The sequence below is a fragment of the Lutra lutra genome, chromosome 2, assembly GCF_902655055.1.
Source record: "Lutra lutra chromosome 2, mLutLut1.2, whole genome shotgun sequence".
In the NCBI taxonomy this organism is placed as follows: domain Eukaryota; kingdom Metazoa; phylum Chordata; class Mammalia; order Carnivora; family Mustelidae; genus Lutra; species Lutra lutra.
In genome coordinates, this window is record NC_062279.1 from 34,812,778 (window position 1) to 34,831,695 (window position 18,918).

The following is an 18,918-nucleotide window of genomic DNA, read 5'->3' on the forward strand; positions in this document are numbered from 1 at the left end:
CCAAGAACTATAGCAGAGAGGGGAAGGAGACCATGGTAGCAGTCCCCACACCCCACTTGGCTCTAGCCAAAGAAAAGAATCAGTAACAACAACAACAAAGATTGCAGAGTCAAAGTAACTCTTGATAAGTTATGATCTCTTCTCAAATTATCTGAATATGAGAAAATCTAAAAAGAAAATTGAGCCCAACCTTTCTTGTTATCAAGGGAATGTGAATGCTACTTTTTCTCTTAATATTTTTTATTGTTGAGATAAGAAGATCTGAAAGCTTGAATTTAAATTAATGTTGTTTTCTAGACTAATCCAAAGTTGCTAGGTGGGAGGAAACCCTCTCTTGCCCTTGCTCTGGAAATTCCATCTGACTTGTTTTGATTTGGTTAGCAACGAATGATGTACCTTCTTTGAAGAGAAAACTAATCCTTGCCCTCTGAGCCTATCAATTTCTCTCTTACTCGCAGGCTGGCCATAGCTCTGTTAAATTTCACAAAGAGGGAACTATGACAGTAATAGAAATAATCAAATACCTAGGAATTATACTAACAAAGACCACACAAGATCTCAGAGGAGAAACTTAAAACTCCATTAAAAGAGGTAAAGGATAATTTTGAAAATGAGAAAAATAGAGAGAGATACCATTTTTCATGGAGAGAGTAATTTAATGTTATAAAGATGCCAATTTTAACTCAATTAATATATACACTCACAGCAATTTTAAATAATACTTCAGCAGGATTTTTAGGAAATGGACAAATATTTTAATACTTTATAGGAAAATAAGGGTTCATAGGTGGCTACGTCAATTTTGAGAACAAAAGAAATAATTATAATAGGTGGTACAGTAGAAGGAACAGGAAAAAGAACTCTAGATAAAACACTAAGGAGCTCAAAAATATATTCATATACAAATGGAAACATGATATATGAGATAATGCCACCAGAAACCAGTGAAAAAACAGTGGATTTTTAAATAGAATAGATTTTATTTGGAAATTGCATTTCTATACTGGGGAAAAAAGCTTTTAGACCTCTGACTTGATTATATGCCACAAAAATCTCTAGATGAATTAAAGACCCAAATATGAAAGGTGAAACTACAAATATAATTTTTGAATATAGGCGAATAATTTTGTGATAGAGGATGGAGGAGAAGTTCTTAAATAATACCCTAAACACACAAACCATAATATAAAAATATTTGCGGGGGGTGTCTGGGTGGTGCAGTCAGTTAAGCAACTGACTTGGTTTTGGCTCAGGTTGTGATCTCACAGTCGTGAGACCAAGCCCCAAAACAGGGTACATGCTCAACACAGTCTGCTTGAGTTTTGTGCTCTCTCCCTCTCTCTCTCTCCCTCTAAAATAAATACATATATAAATCTTTTTTTTAAAAGAAATTTTTAAAAAATATATTTTTTTTTATTCAAGGACAGTATTTCTATTCCATGAATGACATTGTAGACAAAATAGCAAATGGGTAGGAGAGAGGATAAAATTGTTTTCGATGTTTAAAACTAATAAGTGGATTATTGTCTAGAATATATAAGCAATTTTCACAAATAAACACAAGATAGGACCCCAATATAAAAATGGAAAAGGGCTATAAGTAGGTAATTCACAGAAGGGGAAATCCAAATAGCTAACATACATAAACAGAGAGTCAACTGTATTAGCAATTAAATTTAAATATTAGTAAGTAAATTTAAATATTAGTAAGATCAGTAAGATTAGTAAATTTAAATATTAGTAAGATCCAACTTTTTCACCATCCCAATGTCCAAAATTTGAAAATCAGATAATAATTTGTGGGGGGGCACCTGGATGGTTCAGTCAGGTGAGTGGCCAACTCTTGGTTTTAGCTCAGGTGTTGATCTATCTCAGGGTTGTGGGATTGAGTCCTGAGTCCTGAGTCCCACTCCACATTCAGTGGGCAATCTGCTTGAGTTTCTCTTTCCCTCTCTCTCTGTCCCCTCCCCTGCTTGCACATGCTCTCTATCTCTCTTAAATAAATAAATCATAAAAAAAAAAAAAAAATCGTGGGGCGCCGGGGTGGCTCAGTTGCTTAAGCATTTGCCTCCAGCTCAGGTCATGACCTCAGAATTCTGGGATCAAGCCCTGCATCGGGCTTCTTGCTCAGCAGAGAGTCTACTTCTCTCTCTCTCTCTCTCTCTCTCCCTCTGCTGCTGCTCCCTCTGCTTGTACTCTCTCTCTCTCTCTGTCAAATAAATAAATAAAATCTAAAGATAAAATAAAAATAAAAATCATATCATAACTTTTGGAAAGATATGGAGGAACTTGAACCCTTATGCATTACTGGTGGGCGTGCACACTGGTATTTCCATAATGGAGAACAGCGTGGCAGTACTTCGTAAAAGTGAGAATGTGCATGAGCTAGAATCCAGCAAGTTTTAAGTATTTTAATCTCATAATTGACTGGTGTCACAGGGAATTGGAGACACTTAAACAATCTACCACTAAGGAAATGGAGCAATTAACATACATACATCCGGTAATACAGATAGATTTTCAAAACGAAGTGTTGACTCCCCCTTCTAAGTGGAATGGATTAACTAAGGGCCTAGAGCACTCCCACAGGGAACAACTGGGAAAACCAAAATGATAAAGAGTGACAATGTCAAGAGCCAGCAAGGAATCTGAGCTCTCCACACAACCACTTTGAAAACAGGTTGGCGATATTTCCTAAAACTGAACATATCCAAAGACCCAACAATTTCACTCCTAGGTACGTGCTCCATAGATAAGCATATATATATATATATATATTCATCCCGAGAATTTATAAGAATATTCATAGAAGCACCACTTGTAATAGTAAACTAGACTATCCCAAACTAGAAACAACCCAGATACCTATTCAGAGGAACATGAATAAAAACATTTTGGAGTATTCACGCAATGGAATATCACTTTGCAATAAGAATAAATGAACAATATGGATTAATCTCACAAACATAATGTTCAGGGAAAGAAGTCAAACAGAAAAGATAAGAAGTAAAGTTCCATTTATGTACAATTCAAAAAGAGCCAAAATTTCCATCTGGTATTGAAACCCAGAATAGTGGTTACCGTTTCACAGGAAAGGACTAGGACGGAATGGGCATGAGAGGAGCGCTCCCAGGTTCAGGTCACACTATGTGCCTTTATCTGGGGGCTCATGAACTTTGCTAACTTTGTAAAAATTCATTAAGCTGTACCCATACAATTTGTGCAATCTTCTGTATGTTGATTATATTTTTTTAAAAACTTACGCAATAAAAATTGGAGGGCTGCGTAGGATAGTAAGAATACAGTTACAGATGGTGACTACATTTATTGTGGTGAGCATTTCATTATGTATATAATTGTCAAATCACTGTGGTGTAAACCTGAAACCAACATAGTGCTGTATGTCAGCTATGTTTCAGTTTAAAAAAAATGAAAGAAACAGAATTAGCTCAGTGCTAGGCACCTGAGGTTATAAAAAGAAGAAAAATAAATAAAATAAAAACACAAGAGACTCTAAAAGGAAAAAAATTAGAGTAAAAAGGAAGAGAAAGGGGACTTTATTTGGACTCTCCATACAACAGCTCAGTAGTTTAAAGAGAACACCGGGGTGATGGCAATGTAAAACAGTATTTACAGAATGAAAGCTTCTTAAGTATGGGGCTCTCTCACCATGAATCCCTTTCATTGGTGAATTTGGTTTCATAGCACAAGTAGGAGTATAATCATTAATGTGTGAGTGGTTTTAAAAAGTGAGAGAAAGAGAGGGGGGATAAGAAAGAAAGAAGAAAGGACGGAAGGAGGAAAAAAAGAAAAAGGAAGAGAAACAGGGAAACTTGACTTCTTCTGACTTTTTATTTTTTTTTAAGATTTTATTTATTTGAGAGAGAGAGAGAGATGAGTTTATGAGCGTGCACAAGTCAAGGGGGGAGGGCAGAGGCAGAGGGAGAAGCAGACTCCCCAGTGAGCAGGGAGACTGATGCAGGACTCGATCCCAGGACCCTGGGGACCATGACCTGAGCTGAAGGCAGACCCTTAACCAACTGAGCCACCCAGGTGCCTCTCTCCTGGCCATTTTGGTACAGGGAGCCCACTGGACACCTGTGATCTGACCACATTTTTAAGAAGCAGGGGATGGAGGAAGACTGGGTGGGGAGCACCGCTCAGTTTCTCTACAATTGGCACAGCAACGTGAGCCTCACCGACTCATTATCGGGTGCAGGCATACCTTTTGTCGTCACAAACTTCGGATCCCTTTCCTAGTGCATATCGGGAAATACCGGGAAACAGAGTCTCATTTGGTATGAAATGACGGGCCCCAGGCTAGAAAGACATCGATTCCCAGAAAATACACTTCGTTCTGGGTGTTTGCTCTTTTGGTCATGGTTTTGCTTTATTCCTTTTGACCTGGAAGACTTAACTGAAATCAAAATGCCTCCTAACCAGACTGAGACTGCATTTTGAGGTTGTTCTGAGCACAGGCTTTTAGGAAAGGGAGCTGAATTAGTCTGAATCAGCTTTTGTTTCTTCCACCTCAATTTTCCTTTTTCTCCTTCCATGGTCTATTTTCATTCAGTGCCCAGCCTTTTCAGACAGCTTCAGTAGGATCACAAGCACGAAGAAACCCCCCCCCCCGCCCCACCTCAAAAGTCTCACATACAAGGGTAGAATACTAGAGGCTTGGAAACCATAACTATGACCTGTGGTATACCGAACTTGGATCATAAGTCTTGTTTCTTTTCTCCAAGGAGGTCTTTGAAGTGTCCAAATGTATCAAATCATGTTTCCTTCAGATATTCCCAACCATTTTCCTGGAAAGCCATTGCTTACCTGATGAATTTTTTGGTTTTTCTTCAAAACCCTTCCTAGCCACCACATCATCTCTCCACCCAGGTGAAACACGTGGCATGTCTGTCTGCGCCTCATTTCTGCACACCTCCATCATTGCACATACGCTGTCCTGCATTAAGATGACATGCGCACACGGCTGTCTCACCCCCTGGATCAGGAGGTTTCTGAGGGCATGACTCTATTTGCATTCACTTTTGTAAAATCTAGCCACTAACACAATATCCAGCATTTGATAAGTTGACCCACAAGTATTTGCAGCATCTTCGCTATTTGCTGAATGGGTCGCTGAAGTAACACTTTATTCGTGTGGTCTATTTCAAGTTTTAAGAATTGAGCTCAGGTGGGAGGTGAAAATAGGATGAAGGTAGGGCTCATGACGGTTACGAAAGCAGACACTGCATTGCTACGAAGGCAACTGCTCTGCATGTTGCCTGGGTAAAATCCCAATCTTTCCCCATTTCCCATTCTCATCTCTCTTGTCCTCTTTACGTCCAAACACTTGTTCAACTTTTTCTTATTTATTTTTAATTTCTGAATTTTTTTTTTTTTTTTTAGAAAAAGACTTAATATTGCTGAGAATTGTACTCTGGCGAAATCCTTGTCACTCAGCAAATAACTATGCAACACTGGTCCAAACATCAGATTTGCCTCCTTTCAGAATCCAATTTTGCAGCAACAGAGCCAAATGGCACAATAAAGCGCTATTAGTTGTTCTGATGATTTGAGCGGTTCCAGATTCGCCAAGTCCTTTTATGTATTATCTTATGTTAGCCTCATACCAACTCTGTGAAAATAGCAGTCGGGACTAGTCTCGCACTAACTCACCGTATTGTAATGAATGATTAGGCTTCTGACAATGACCACCGTTCATTCACATGATAGGTCTGCCTAGCCACACACCCAACAAAAGAGTCTTTATGGAAATAATACTGCAGAGTTCTAGCACACTCTGCATCCTATAATAACTCTCTGGTATAACTGAGAAGGGTGAAAACCTGGCCCCTCGTGGTTGTATCCAACAACAGCCCATTGACACCAAGCAGATGAACCAGAGGGACTTCTGTCTCCCAGCACTGTTGCCCTTCTGGTGAAAACTTCCCTCACCTTCCTGAGTGATCTTTTTGTCAAAATGATTTCATGATATGCTCTTCGGGAAATTGCCCCCAATTTTGCAACTCAGGGTGGAAGACAAGCTTCCCTGTTGGGTACAAGGTTTTTCCAGCTCCTCTCTCCCTGGACCATGCAAACACGCATCCTACCAAAAATACAGCTCTCAGATGCCAGTCTCAACAGACGTGGGCGAGTTTGCTCAGAGCAGATGCTGAACGCCATGTGGCAGAGGGAGGAAAGACTGGGCTGATCATGCTACTCGCATGGTATTTACTGGGATCTAAACTGCTTCTCAAACCCTCCACGATGGCCTGGGTGCCCTTGTGGCTGCTCTGGTCTTAGCGCCAGCGAAAGTGATCCACAGCTTCCAGCCAACACCCCAGTAGCAGACTGAAGTCAATCAACAGCCGACTGACTGTCCTGCTTCTGGGACATGCCCAGTAGTTAGGGCCCGTTGTTCATGTCCTCGAGAGACTGCAACCACATCGAGCTTTTGGAGTTTCTAGCCAGTCAATTACACAATTTTAAAGCATTTCTGAGCCCCTACTATGAAACAACCACCGAAAGAGGCATTTAGGGGGCTACTGACAAAATAGGCCATTTTTGTCTCTTCAAAAAAGACGAACAAAAATAGAACCCATCACTCACTGAGTGTCTATTATGTCAACTGTCTACTAGGCGTTTTGCATTTGTCAGCCCTGTCTCTTCTCCCAACAACACTTGAAAGCTGGGCATCGTTACCCAACTACTAGAGATGAAAAACCTAAGGTTCAGACAGACAAAGAAATTTACCCAAGTTAATACCACTAGTAAGTGCAAAGCTGGGATTCAACCTGGACCTGTCTGGCTCAAAAGCACAGTGGGTTAGACAGAAATAATGTGCATTATTTGGTGAAGGACTCAGTAACCCAGTTGATGGGCCTACAAAACCAAGGACTCTCCTGTCACATAGACAAAAGGAATCCAATTCTCACTTCAGGATTCATGAGGGAAAAAATGCAAATAGCCAGGTAATGGTCCTGAACCAATAAGAAATTAAATAATTTGCAGCCTTGTTGCTGCCCAAGCTCGGTGGGATGAGCAAGAGAGAGGCCTGCCCCTCCCCAGGATTTACAGCAACAGGAGCTCCGGTGTTTTTCTGTTAAAGGCAACTTTGTCTGAGTCATCTTCATATCCCCCCCACACAGCACCATGCACCAGGCTTTGCAAAAATTAGGTGCTAAATAAATATTTGCAGAAGGAAGGAAGGAATGGAGGGATAGAGAAAGTTAGTTATTTATGGAACGGCAAGCAAGAACAGCAGGGGGAAAAAAGTGTAGGCTTGAAGGGTGGTTTGTCACCCTTTCTTTGAAATCTTCACCAGCAGCCCCAGATCTCAGCACCTTTTCCTCTTCCAAACGGCTCAGAACTTTATTTTAGTGACACCTCGTTTGCTAGCATATGCTAACGTGTTTTTATTAGAGGATTTAACAAATAATAATTAATTGTTAGAGAGGACACAATAATTAGTTACACTTTTTTGCAGCTCTCTGCCTATATCGGTCTCATTCATATAGAAGGTGATGAAGGAAGGGAAGCAAGGGAAGCTTTACTCTGTATTCCCACAAGCTCTCAGGGCAATACTCCCATCTATATGCGCCTATTCAACATTGGCTTAACAAGCATGCTTCCTTCTAGAGGGCGCTTTGCAAATCCACCTAAAGACCAAGTGTCCCACCAGCCACAGCTTGCTTTGGACATCAGAAACCAGCCCACTCCACCTGAGCCAGACATGGATGACTGCACCCGGCCAACTCTGGAGGCTCACCTCTAAGGATCCCTTGAACCTGCAAAGGTAACTGCAGGAGCAAGCTCCTTCCTCTTTACCCAGATGCCTCAATAGAGCCTCCATGGGAGGGGCCCACGCTGGAGCCATAGCCTGTTTCCTTTAAGTGAGAGTGAAGCCTGGCTTTGAAAGCAACAAGAGTTCCTTGAAGCTTGAAGTGTTCAATTTTACTTCGCCATGCCCCCAGTATAATCCATTGAAAGGGCACTGTCCTTCAGGCCTTTCAGCCAGGCTGACAGCTGCCCGCTGATTAATTGACAGGTTAAAAAGATTGATTCCACATGTCAGAGCTGTAACCCTGCCAGAACAATACAGCTGTCACTTGCGCTGTAAAACAGACGCTTACATTAGCAGTCCTGACAGAGCTGCGCACGGACACATGCACCTGCCTTTATGGAGAGCCGAGCCACGCTGAGCCACACTGAGATTAATCATCTTGAAAGCAACACTGGAAGATCAAAGAAATGTTTCCGTGATGGAAAGAGTGGCAGCAACACTGCCTTGGCATGTTCTTGGTCTGCAGATGGTGCCCGGTGGGCATGCCAAGAATGGCACAGGGGACAAGGTGGGGCTTCAACAGTTGTCTGCAGTCACCACCCGCACTGCTAACCCCCCAGTCCCTTCAGCGTGTACATACAGTTCCCTGTTCACGGACAAAGCCCCACAACATGCCGAGAACACCACCACTCTGCAAGCCTATGTCTCCTCTGGCCAGTAACATGCACACGATCCAGCCACCATCATGCCACCATTCCATGATAGTGGAATGGTGATGAGAAAAGGAGTCTGATGGTGGGTGCCCCAACACACCAGAAGACTGGAACCTCAAGCATAAGCCTGTCACACGCGGGGAGAGACCCCGGCGGCAGCCTGGAGGCAACTCTGTTCCAACCTGAAAACACCTAGGATGTCTGAACGTGCATGAGCTTTTCCAAAGCCTTTCAAAACATTTTAATTGCCTGGGAGGAAGCTTCAAAAGGGAAAAACCCCAACATATGTCTTATAAATTTCAATCAAAATAGCCTGAAATTCTCACTAGAATTAGATAATTAGAGTAGTCAGTCTATGTGACCCCCAGGAAGAATTCATCGGGAGAATACTGGGCATCCGTGGATTTAAAACACCAAACCAGATACCCCATTCTCCCCAGAGCCTGGCTCCTTTTCACCTCTTCTCATCCCCCTCCATATCCATTCAAGGATTCCCAGTGCAGGTAAGTAAGCTTCCTTCTAGGTGAGCAGTGAGAAGCAACAGCCCACTGGTCAGGTTAATATCCTCACCTGCCTCTGATTAGGGCACCTATTCTCAAGTATTACTACTTACAAATTATACATGCTCTAAGTATACCAGAATTCCCCATCCTGAAAATGGCGCTCCTGGAACAAGGAAATTCCTGAATAAAGGTTTCAGTGAGAATCCTCTGGGTCCCATAAAGTAGGGGTCCCCAAACTTAGCTGCCTGATTACAATCATCTGGGGGTATGTAAAAAATCATATACTGGGATCCACAATAAAGGCTAGTGAACCCAAATTTCTAGCTATAGGGTCTAAAAATACAGATTTTTAGACCCTATAGCTTAGTTGGTTTTCTGCAGAAGAACATACCTACTTTCCAATAGATACTACAGATAGGAAGAATATATAAGGAACACCGTTACTCCCTCCGCTTTGCATCGGGGCAGAGAGAAGATGATAAGAAAAGGAGAAAATCTGATTTAATCTTCAAATACGACCAGCCAATAACTAAACTGCAATAGGGAACTAGGTTTGTAACCAATAGAGAAAACAGTATTTGTCATAATAAATACATGGTACCAGTTCAAGCCAGTGAACTTCCTACAAGTCATGAAATAAATCACATCCATTACTTCAAATCCCATCTCATATGTGTAGCCATATCCTGTACAGTTATTCTGAGCAGGGCCCTGTGCCACGTGTTGGGAGAAGAGGAATAGAATCTACTGTTTACAGAACATATACAAAGCAGATGCTTCTCCATTCTGCTATTGATCTTTCTAAGTGATACATGAGTAATATAGATGATACTATCAGGATGAGTCGTCTATCACTGGCATCTCTAGAGAAGGAAATGGGAATGCCATCTCCATCCCCAATTAACACTGACTCCATGCCAATTATAGCCCCAGTATCCCAGGACAATAAACTGACTCACTTAAAGCCACCCGCCCTGGGAATCCATAACTGAGAGAGGAGCAAAACACAGACAAGTTGCATGTGAAACAGGAATGGTCCTTGTGGCGGCAAATGAGGTCAGACACCAGCCCTGGCTCTCAGCCACCATTTTGACCAGCACTGGTTTCCCATGAGGCCAAGTGCAGTCTGAGGAAATCTCTTTGGGTTCCTTCCCTTGGACGTCTTCATGTGGTCTCTGTTCCCCACCCCCGTCACAGTCATGGAACTATAGAGTTTCTCCCCTGTCACCTGGTACCTGAGGCCCCTTGTAACAGGATTGTCCAAACACTGCTCAAGTCCTCACACATGGGGAATTTGTTTACCTCAGCGAGGCAGCCCAGTCTTCTATCTGTTCTTAACTTAGATTCCGGTGTGTGCTGACATTTTGATGTACTGCCCAATGTGGTTTGCATTCCCAGGAATGCTGGTTACCTCAGGAACCTTCCCCTGTGTAGATAGAAGCCAAGGCTATGCTTCAGGGAAGAGATAACAGAACATGAGTCAGATTATAATTCTTAATTTCAGAAGCCAATGTCTAAACCATAAGACAAAGATTTAAAGAAATATGAGACTAGTTCAACCCAGGTTACCCCCACCAAAAATAATTATAATAATCACTATTATTATTATTATTATGTTTTCTTACAATGAGACAAATCAGGCAGTGAGTCCAAAAGAAAAGAAACTGTAGATGCAGAAGACTCCCTGAGGACGGTCTCCCACCTGGGCCAGGCTGGGGAATGATGATAGATCTTCCAGAACAGAGCAAAAGCAGAAAGTCATTTGTCCCTGCCTCCACTTCCACACACACCCCAACTCTCTATGATGGAGCCAAAGAACTCAGCAAGATCCCCAAGGTCTCACCGACTCCTACAGTTGCAGGGAGAAGGGTGCGGGAGATGGATGCTGGCTCAGACCTCATAGTTTCCCAGTCGAAGTGCTGGGGGTGTTCTCCATCCAGCCACAGTGACATGAACATGGCACAGAGAGCCAAGAAACACGATGGGATCTCGTGGTGGAAATAAGGAAGACACTGCAGAGAGCTGCCTGGACGGAAGACTGGAAGCCAGATGCGGACGAGAACATATCGACAGACGCCACCATGGACAGCTGATGCCAATGCAGCAGAGGCCTTGACTCTCTGCAAGCTCTCCACCCTTCCTACACCCCCTGGGGGAGGGCGCGTTTGCAAGGCTTCCAACCAAGTGAGATGCTATCTCAGCGGAGGAATGTGCTATCGTGATAGAATTGCTTTCTCATGGTAAATGTTTAGAAATTAAATTGCTGGCTCATCTGCATTTCTGGAGTATGATTTGCATCTGCTACAACTTTTGGGAACACCTTAGTCCTATGGGACAAAATAGGTCTCCTTGGCTTCCACCCTCCCCACGCTTGGAGGACAGATAGAACAGGTCTTCCAACCATGCGGTTCAACCCACAGTGCAGAGTTGGTGCTGGTCCCCAGACTCCCAATGTTATCTGGCCTCGACAAGCATCCACACGGAAAGAGCTTACAGAATGTTGGGGCAACTGGACATTGCTTCGACAGTGAGCACGTGACCAATGGACACATCTTGTTGAACCCAGTGCAGACAAGTCAGATGTTCTAGAACCTGTGCGCTGGCTTGCATGTGATGGGGGCATCACACTAACCATAGACAACAGGACAGTGTATCAAAGGATTAGAAATTATACACAGGAAGAGGAAACTGGCCCTTCACCATGAATGATTCGGGAATTGAGAAGCCCTGTCTTACATAGCGTTGCTAGAAAGACTCAAAGAGAGCGACTTAGCACATCTAACCCCACCTGTCCCCATGGTTTTCCAGGCCCAGCTAACCTACCCTAGTCCCTTTCCTTATCTTGCCCAGTGCCAGGTGAGCCCCCCACCCCCCTGGCCACTGAGTTCAAGCGGCTCCCCAGGAACCTGCTTTACAGCCAGAAGACTCCTGCTTCTTCTTGCTTTCTACAATCCCAGGGCCTGGAGTCCCTCTCTGGGAAGGTTCCAGGCCTGGCTGGGTGGCCCGGAGAAATGTGATTTGGGTCTCAACAGGCTTTGCCACAAGTCTCTTCAAAGCTTTTATGGCGAGATTCAATACAGATATACAGATCAATTATCTTAAAAGCAGCAAGGAGGCCCATCAAATATTTCTGCTTTAAACAGGTTTATTTCCATCTGCACTTATCTCTGCCATGTAAACTCCATTGCCTGCAGTTAATCTTATGTAATGCAGCGTAAGAGGGCTTATTTACTTTCTAATGACATCAATTGGCCATAAATATTAGACATCCAAGGTTCGTTGAAGCAGTGGGGACAGTTTTCCATTCTTACTTGACATTTGACTATTTGCAGAGCTTTCTCTTCTGTTTGTTCTTGTGTGACTCACTTATCGGCTGTCATAGGCCCATGTTCGATTTATTTAAATTGAATGAATAAGTACATTAGGCAAAGCTGTCAGGAGGAGAGAGAATGGGAACTTATTGGGATGAGTGATAAGTCAACAGGCCGCAATAGAGATTCTCAGCAAAGCTGCACAAATCTAAATGCTAAATGGAGGTGAGGAGACAGCCCAGGGCGACCCAAGGCAGGTGTACGGGAATGACCTGGCCCCTCTGCTCTGAGGACAGGGGATCCCTGCGTCCAAGATTACTGTGGGCCTCACTGGGGAGGTGGGAAAATTCTCCCAGCAGACTGGAAACTGAATCAATAGGTGATTTTCCACCTCTCAAAACTTACATTAGCTGCTATCTGGGTAGATGTGAGTTGAATATTCAATGAATTCTCATAATGGCACCTACATGTGGTGCCACCTTATAGACAAGGATCCTTGAGGTGTGGAGGCCCTGCAGCGTGCCTAAGACCCTAGAGCCCTAGGCCCTGCTGCACCCCGGTCCCACTCAACCACCCCTTCCCCCGGGGAAAAGCAGAACCCCTCAGCCAGCCGTGGTGCCAGTAGGCTCCAAATATGGGGCAGGGCCTTTGTTCTCATTTAAGGTTTCTCCCCCTCAAAGATTCACCAACCAGCTAACTTGGTCAATTCACAGAGAGGTCAGAGGCCCTTTAATTTGAATACTATTGGATGTTTGCTTAGGGTGGGGCCCTTCCCCTCACAGCCACCCACCCCCATTTTTCATTACAGAATTCCCTGTCCTATGGAAACCTCAAATCCTAAGGCAGGGTTATTCCTCAGAAGACTCTTGACGCCAGCTAACACTGATCTGGGATGTTAGAACGCAATTCAGTATAAAAGTCCCTTCAACAAGTGTTTGTCAGCTACCCACTAGATGTCTGGAATTATGTCTTCTGAACTGCCTCATTTCCTCCTGGTTGTTAGAAAGTACACAGCTACACTGGAGAAGGCGCCAATAAATGCCGGCCTCTAGGTTTCTCCAAATTCCTCTTCAGAAAGGAACAGTGGCAATTTGGGGGGATGGATAATAACACCATCTGTCATAGGAGACGGTGTATTTCATTTTTATTTATTCATTCATCCCTTCTTTCCTTCATAGGGTGCTCAGGTCCCATGCTAGGCATTCGGAGTTCAATAGTGAGGAAAAAACAGCCAAGGCCCACATATTCAGGGAGCTCACATGTAGGAGAGACTGGCATGAACCCAATCATGGCACTAGTGAACAGATAGTGACAAATCCCTCCTATGCTGTGGAAGCATGTGGGGAAGGGGGGTGGGAGACGGAGGACAGCTTTAGGGCATATTTCTCCCTTTAAATGAGAAGCAGTGAACCATAGGAAGAACTGAGTAGGGTTTCATATATGAAGAGAGAGACAAGGATCCCAGATAGACAAAGAGCTTGTGCAAGGGCCCTGAGGTAGCCCTTAACATGGCCCAGGGAGTGCAGACCATGTGTATAAGATGAGGATGGAAGCAGAGCAGGGGCTGCACTGCCATGGGCCCTCCTGGCTCTTTAGTCATTCATCCTTCATTGTAAGATCAGTGGGAATCTATGGAGGAGTTTAAGGCAGAAACGCAGTGCAGAAGTCACCAGATTTTCATTTTGAATAAAAGAAATCATTCAGGCTGCAGTGTGGGCAATGAACAAAGGCCTGCCAGACAGGATTTACAAAGACCAGGGAGAAGGGTTGTGGACCCACTGAGTTGAGGATGATGGTGGCCGAGTCTCGGGCAATGAGAATGGGGTTGAAGAGCATCAGAGGGACTCAAGAGATTGTTAGTAGGCAGTATGGTTAGAACTTGGTGATAGGCTGGGTAGGGGTGAGGCAAAGGTGTGCCTCAACTGTGACTCAGTGGGGTTCTTCCTCAAATAGGCACTAGGAAGTTCTCAAGACCTTCAGTGAAGTCTTCAAACAATACCATTCTACTATTCTCAACGTAAACCCCAAAAAGGCTGTAATTGCTCCCTTTTTATAGTGATCCAAGACAGTGCCTGGCTCACAGCAGATACTCAATAAAAATTTTGCTCAGTCTTTGTTCTCTCTGCTCTACCCAATCTCTGCAGTTAAAGGAACCTCCTTGGGTACAGCGACAATCTGAAAACACTTCCTGCAAAATTCCCTGTCTCGAAATGTTTCCATGAAAATGCTCCCTTATCGGAGGTGTAGAAGAAGAAGTGACTTCCTAGTCACTTCTCAGGGCTGCTGCATGGTCCACCGTGACCTCCTTTCTCTGGGGGAAGGTTACACACCCTGAGCCATAGCCGATAGGTGAGGGGCGGGCCCAACATGGTTCCGTCTTCCAAGAATTTGAAGTTTGGGAGAGAGACATGAAAACGGAAAACAGTTGAAATTCAATCCCTTCAACAGTAGCAGTGTGGACAGAAATCCCTCGAAGTCATTTTGCCGGTGCTCCGGGCTGGTTGCTCAAAGATTTCCTTCAATGGTAAAACAGTCTATTGATTTCTAAGAAATCAATTTTTCGGTTTAAACTAGCAAACTTTTGGTCTGTTTGTCCCTGAAGTCAGGACGGGATAATTTGAAACCCAAAGCAACGTTCAGTAAGCAGTGTCTGGGAGATTCACCCAGAAACGCCTGCCACTCTTCTCTTCCTGCTGCTTACGCCTGGTTATCCCCTTGACTTTCACTGTTTTGCGGACATTTTGCGAGGCAACTCTTTCTTCCCCATAAATGTGAGTTAAAGGGGAACTGTCTTGCCATAGTTGGAGACGCTGCGAACAGAAGGAATTCCGGAGGGTTCTTGTGGGCCGGCTTTGGGAAGCACTGAGCTAAGGCTGTGGTGTGCCTGGTTCAGGTTGAGGGAAGGAACTTGGATTATCCAAATGCTGGATGGCCGCGACAACAGAGTGACAGCTTGAGCCCCAGCAATGCCTTGCTCCGGTCAGGTTTGCCTCCTTTTGGCCCCCTCCCCCAGCATTTAAGTTTTATCAGCTTATTAGCACAATTTTCTCCCTGAGAGACCAGCAGTCACGTGAGAGCTGTGGTACCAGATGTAGACAAGGAGGCTGGAATTAGATCCAAGAGTCACGGCTGACAGTCATCCTCATGTGCGAGGATTATTTTAGGAGGAGACACAGCCAAATATTTATCTGCTAATAATTCCTGGGATTGGTAGGCTCCCCATGTCAGAAGGAGAGCTGTCATCTTGGGGATAGGGCACTGATGGCTGCACTTCTAGGTTCTGACCCCAGGGCAGATGGCAGCCGGCCCTGTCCAGCTCGGGACCATGTGGCCTGCAGGCAAGTGCCGGCGTTGGTCAGCCTGTGCACAAGTCAAATGCATGAAACCCAACACCTCACATGCATGAGGCAGAAATGTGAGTAAGGGAGGGGAATAGGAGAGAAGAAATTATTCTGGACAAATCAGCTCAGAGGAGACTGAATACAGATGCTACAGGGTTCCCCCCAAGCCACTCACTGATGAACCAGGCCTAGAAAGTTCTTGGTAGAATGGAAAAAGGACGCAAAGTTGGGTCTCAGGAAGCACTGGCTGGGGAGGGGGTGAGCCCAGCAAGCATGTGCTTGCCTGTCTGTTCCCAGCTAATGCAGGATGGTGGACATTATATGAGATAGAAAGCTTTGCTCCACGTCCTGATGGGTAAGCAGAACAGGGCCTTGGGCGGAAGGCAGATTCTGCACGTCTGTGGCCAGTAGGTGTTAAGAGATCTTTGCCTTCTCTCCCTTTCCCTCCATCGGCCCTTCTTGTCACCAGACCCTCAGACGCCTTCCCCATGCTACAGATCCCTCGTTTTCACCTTGATTGGGTGAATAAGCTGGTGACATTAGCTGGCTGGCAAGTCCACCGAAGCCAGGAATTCCTCCATCCCTTCCTCACAGAGGGAGCTGGAGACAGGAAGCAAAGGAATCCACGTGTCTTGGGCAGCCCTCCCTGCACCACCTGGAAATGCTGGCGCCTCCCCAAAGGGCTGCCTTTCCAAGAGCCAAGGAAATCCCAAAAGCTGTGGCTTCAGGCCGCAAACAAGGCAGGAGATCTGGCTCTCCTCCCTCTGCCACCCGGTTGAAATGCCCACCCATGGCCTCAGAGCTCCCAAAGCCAAGAAGTGACCCTGAGCTTCCTCCAGGGCCCTCCCTCTCCCACGTCCTCCCAGCAGAAAGGCCCCACTGACAAGGGGCTCTTTCCTCTCACCTCCTGGAGGCAGTCAGGCCGTGCAAGGACGTGCACCCCACCAAGGGAGGCTCAGGATCCGAGCCAGTCTAGTGCAGACAATCTTGGGAGACAGATGGCCAGGCGGATGGGCCGGCAGATAGAGGCTCCTGCTCCTTGTCAAGACGACACTCAAAAGTACATCCCCGCCATCGCAGGTTGTCAGTGGTGTGTCAGCACGAGATGCCGTGTGTGTTTTTGGACACTCTGTGAGTTTGGAAGCCTGAGCTTTTTCCCACTTCCATAGCAACGACAAAATTCCAGCCCCAGACGCAAGTCTCTGAGTTAGTGTCAGACAACGGGGGGGAGTGGCAGGCAGAGAGGGGTGTCACTCTTAGCAGAGAGCAGTGCTGGAGTGGCAAGGGTGGGCAGGAGGCAGGTTTCTGGATGTCTGTGGGGAGACCGTGTGTGGGCACAAAGTGACAGAAGGCAGCAGCTAATGGCTGAGCTAACGGGAAATGCAATCTGTCGGCTTGAGCAATCTGGGAGTAGGGCTTTCCTGAGCACTGGCCCATTCCAAGACCCCTGAGGGTCCTCTGGGTGTTCATAAGAAAATCCCTATTGGTTTCAACTTTGCGAAGAGCAGCGGAGTAATGGACTTGCAGTTCTTATGGCTACCGGAATGGATTTAAAAATAAAGGGGGGGAAAAATAAATAAAATAAAGGGGGAAATATGAGATCCTCCAAGGATGGTAAGAACACATAGATCACAAAATACACACGCCCCTCTTTGACAGAGGAAGCTCGATTTATCTAGACTCTGAAAATAGGCTCATTTGCACGTGACTGGCTGAGGCTTTATGAATCCAGAAAAAGAGGGTTGGAAGCAATGCCCCCTTCTCCTGTCTTGTCTTTTCCAGTCAATCACTAAGTCCCTGAATTCTTTCCATTCTAGATCAGGGAGCCTATTCCTGGGCTGGGCTCCATAGACAACTAGGTATGGATCTGAAGTAAGTCACTCTGTCCCCTTGGGTTTTGGTTTCTTCTGTAAAATGAAAAGCCCCAAGATGGGGGAGGGATCACTTGCTGCCTGAACTTGGCCATGGGGGTGGTGGCAGGGATCTTCTTTGATCGACAAAAATCATCCTGCCCATAGTTCTTATGGTAGGCTGAGATATCATGCCCCAGAGATGTTCACAACCTAAGGCCCAGACACTATGGATACAGTACCTTAAGTTACAATAGGGACTTTGAAGCTATGCTAAACTTAAGGATCTTCAGATGGGGAGATTATCCTGAATTATCTGGGCAGACCCAGTGTAATCACAAAGATGCATGAGAGTGAAAGGAGGAGGCAGGAGGGCCAGAGTCAGAGACATGGTGGTGAAGGCTGCGTCTGGTGTAATGCCAATGCGGGCACCATGGGTCCTGAATGCAGGAAGCCCCCAGAAACCAGGAAAAGCAATTCCCTGGAGTTTAACGCAGCCTTGACAACACCTAGACTTTAACTCCATGAAGTGCATTTTGGATGTCTAACCTCCAGAACTGTGAGATGATAAATCCGTGTTGTGTTAAGCCATTAAGTGTATAGTTGTTATAGTAACAGCAGAAAGTAATACAGTTCTCCTCTGCAGCATAATCCTGCCTGAAAACCTTGTACTTCTGGCCTCTTGTAAGTGCTGTGGGAGAAGGAAGGGTCAAAGTCAGCTGGAGTTCTTTGTGTCCCTCCAGAGCCCTGAGCAATGGGTTTGGCACAGATGAGTCATTCAATCAGGACTTGTTGCCTTGGTTCGATTCAACAGTGAGAAAAGAAAATGACTTGGTGGTCTGGCATCACCAAATCCTTTGAGCAAGAGTGAGAGTGAATCTAGGATGAGAAGTCAGCTGGTCGGGAACTCCCACTTGCTTAATGTATTATTTGTGGAGCAGTGGGAAGCTATTCTCCGCCTTGGTGTTCATGTGCCATTAGCATCCAGAAAACAAAAGTAAAAATTTGTGTGCATGAAAGAACACTACCAAGAAAGTGAAAAGATAACCTAAATAGTGGGAGAAATATTTGCAAATCCTATCTCTAATAAAGGTTTGATAACCAGAATATATAAAGAGCTCCTACAACTCAACAACAATGAGAGCCAGATTAAAAAATGAACAAAAGACCTGAATAGACATGTCTTCGAAGAAGATATTAAAAGGCCCAATAAGCACATGAAAAGATGCTGACCATCATTCATTATTGGAAAAATGAAAATCCAAATTTGAACAAGATACGATTGAACATCCACTAGGATGTCTGATCTTTAAAATGGAATATAAGAAGTGTTGGTGAAAATGTGGAGAAACTGAAACCCTCTACCTTGCTGGTGGGAATGCAAAATGATACAGCTGCTATGGAAAACATATGGTACAAT